Consider the following 3,751-nt stretch of genomic DNA (forward strand, 5'->3'; position numbering starts at 1 on the left):
CATACCACTAACCCTAGCCCTAACCCTAGCCCTAACCCTAGCCCTAACCCTAGCCCTAACCCTAGCCCTAACCCTAGCCCTAACCCTAGCCCTAACCCTAGCCCTAGCCCTAACCCTAGCCCTAACCCTAGCCCTAACCCTAGCCCTAACCCTAGCCCTAACCCCACCCCCAAAAAGAACCTGCAACGGGCCTCATGTAAAAAGGCCAAAACAAGTCCTAAATGAAAAAAAAAAAATTAAAATAAAAAAACCACACTCCAAAACAAATAAGGAGCATATAGATCTAGATCTAGATCTAGATTCTAGATCTATATATGGCTTACATCTACATTGCTATAGGGTTTGATACAATAACACAATAGAATTGGAATATGAATCCTTCATATATAGATCTAATAATCTAAATAAATCTAGATCTAGTAGAACAAGTGAATTAGAAATCCGCATCCGATTCCGAACAGAGGGACTCAGCTGAGTCTAGATTCTAGATCTAGATCTAGAAAGATCTAGATCTTTACTAGAATCTAAATAAATATATAATTCACGCACCTGATGAAATGCTTATTTTTACCAATATAAATATTACAGCACAACCTATGATAGGGTTTGACACAAAAGAATTGGAATATGAATCCTTCATTGAGGTCTATAATGATCTCAGACCTGCCACTCTATGAAACCTCAAAATCAGGATCTCATGGAGAAAAAATCGGGATTTGGTGAAAAAAATCGGGATCAACAGCAAATCACCAAGGTGACTGCCAAAGCTGACTTAAAATTTTTCCAGGGGTGTCCATAAATTCCTTGGCCTATATGCCCTCTGTGTGTCTTTTTTTGCGCGCGTGTGTCTGTGTGTGTGTGTGTGTGTGTGTGTGTGTGTGTGTGTGTGTGTGTGTGTGCGCGTGTGTGTGTGTGCGTGCGCGTGAGTAATCATTATTTTTTGTAAATCCTGAAGCATCGCGTCAAGAACTCCTAGTCCAAGTGTCTATAACCCCCCCTCACCCCACCTTTACCAATAAGTCCCGAAATACCTGAACTTAAGTTGACCCCGTCAACGGACGGTCCCCGACACGCAGAACTCACACGGCGATATGTCATGTGACGCGACTGTGCGATTGAAACAATACTAACGGGTCCGACCGACTAACTGGTTCTGGTTACTGCACGTTCACACAAAACACTCGGATGAGCGACAGTCGTTCTACTTCAAGGATAACCACGGCGGCCGACCGACCAAATGTACCAACAAATCTCTTATCCCTCATGTGTTCAGACTAAAGCAACGACATCGTCCATATGTTTGTCTTGTCAGCGCAGTTACATGTAGTTGTGTAAGGGTTAGAAAGACAGTCGCTCGTCCGAGTGTTTGGTGTGAACGCGCAGTTACCAGACCTCGGACAATGCTTATTTAGAAAAGTAACAGCGGAACTACGAATATAATCGATTATTAAATAACGCCCAAATAGAAACAGTTACCAGGCTATCATCGGAGAATTCTGAGTGCGGGAAAAGATCACACACAACTTGGGGAGAGTCAACTACTAAATGCGGCATCGATATTTCGGGAAATAGTGCTCCGAGTTCCTACTGACAAAAAGTTCGACGGGTGCTTCCCGCGATAAAGGAGAAGGCACAGGAAGTTTTAAGAAAAATCCGACTGGGACAAAAAATCGGGATACACGCGATCGAAATCGGGAAAATCGGGAGGATTGAGATTTGGAGCAAAAAATCGGGATATCCCAACTAAATCGGGATGAGTGGCAGGTCTGTGATCTATATAAATCTAAATCTAGACCTAGAATATAGATTCTATTAGAACAAGAGAGTAGGACTTGAATGAATCCACACGATCTGAACAATTGAATTAGTCAACAAACGAAATTCAAAATGGCCGCTCGAGCACAAAACTGAAAGTAGATAATTTAAGTTGTCGTCCTTTTTTGTATTCGCATTTCTACTTAGGTTCCGACAATTATGTCGGAAACGCCGACGTCGGCAGTCGGCAGTCGGCGGTGCGCGCGTCGGCAGTCGGCACGAAAACGAAAGTGCCGACGACCAAGCCTCGCACTACGCACATTGTCTGATACAGGCGGGCCTAGCGATAGCATCAGCCGGTTCGCGGGTCGGGTCGCGATTGTCGGATTTCAGACGATTGTCGGCAAACATGCAGGTCTAGTTACATGCATAGAGCATGCTGTAAACTCTGAAGAGTATGGATATGCGCTGCACATAAAAGCAGTTATTATTGTTACCTGTCATCTCAAACTGTCTGGTCAACCTCCACGAGACTAAGAATAAATACACTCAAAAAAGGAAGACAAAGACAAGAAGAAAAAAACATATACCAGGAAAGAAAGGGGTTCTGACTGATATACTGGTACTGGTAGTGAGTGTGAGGGGAATGGGTGTTCTAAATGTGTGTCTCATCCTTGTCACGGCCGTTATAGTGGAGAGGGAAAATTTCCCCCAACCCCCTGTGTACAAGCAGAGAATGTTTTTGTTTTTGTTAAGTGTTTTACGGCGCTCGCAACTGCTCAAGGTCATATGAGCGCGCGGGGACACACCTAATATTTTCAGTTGGTAGGAAATTTCGAATTGTGCCTGGGTGGCGGCCGAAGCCTACCAGAAGATCAGGGGTGTGGTTGAAAGACAGCAGTAAGAAGAAGTGAAGAAGTAGCAGTAGAAAGGCTGCAGAAAGAATCAGGAGCCCAGAGGAAGGGGCAAAGGAGGTGAGGGGGTGGGGGCAGAAAGAGGAGACGAAAGCAGACGACAGAGCATTGCTAGAGAGCAGGAAATGAGGTGAAAGGAGACAAATTTAGAGAAGAAAATTTTTCGGTCGCTACCCGGATTCGAACCCGGGACCTTTTGAATGAGAGGCCAACACCTTAACCTCTAGGCCACGAGAGCCCCCCCCCCCAAGCAGAGAAGAGAAAACATCTACATAGGAGAAGTGAAACCAACCCGCAGAACGTGGTACCACACAGATGTGCCACCAAAGTCGATGTGGAAGTCTGTGAAGCTGTCCTTGACCCCCATGAGGCAGTACTTCTGGACCTCTGGGCGTGCTAGGTTCGAGTCCTCCGGGAGCTGCTCGGGCCACACGTTGCGAGCCCAGCTCACCTGTCGGATGACACTGGGGGGCACCACATGCTCTGTCAACCTGCACATCAAAGGTATGGGGTGGGGAATAGTTGATGAGTTAAAGGAGAATTAAAGAAAAAATACTCATAATTTTCAGCAACAATGTGAGAGGTGGTAATAAGACTTGTGCGAGTTTCAGGGAAGCATCATTATCACCAACACACCCAAATCAATACCATACCAATCTTTTAAGGTTCCTTTGTCTTTGAATGAGTTCAAATTTCTACTAAAAGCAGATATTTCATTTGTAAGACAAAAAAAAAAAAGAAAAAGGAAGGGAAATGCAGAAGAGATAGGAAAAAATAAACTTCATACATGTTCATCTGAACACAGACCTTCTTATATATGTTTTTCCACGTGAAGAGTAGTGCAGTGAATTGATTTACTTTTCCCACCCCCCAAACCACCCCCCATACCACCTTCCACATCATCAAAAGGGAATGACAAAAACTGAGGAGCACACTAATCTCACATGGACCACACTAATCTCACATGGACCACACTAATCTCACATGGACCACACTAATCTCACATGGCTCGTATGCCAATAAAAACAGGACAAATGTGACAATGTGTGAGTGACAGCTGTCTACACTTCACGGACACCAAC

The 3,751-nt window shown here is 44.6% G+C and overlaps 1 protein-coding gene across 1 annotated transcript in view; it reads right to left on the minus strand.

Moving 5' to 3' along the window:
• Positions 1-3,751, minus strand: part of LOC101862817 (lysine-specific demethylase 7A) — a gene marked incomplete at its 5' end in the record, with an annotated part of 52,281 nt that overhangs the window by 41,052 nt on the left and 7,478 nt on the right.

This window comes from Aplysia californica, unplaced genomic scaffold (genome assembly GCF_000002075.1).
Source record: "Aplysia californica isolate F4 #8 unplaced genomic scaffold, AplCal3.0 scaffold00403, whole genome shotgun sequence".
NCBI lineage: Eukaryota > Metazoa > Mollusca > Gastropoda > Aplysiida > Aplysiidae > Aplysia > Aplysia californica.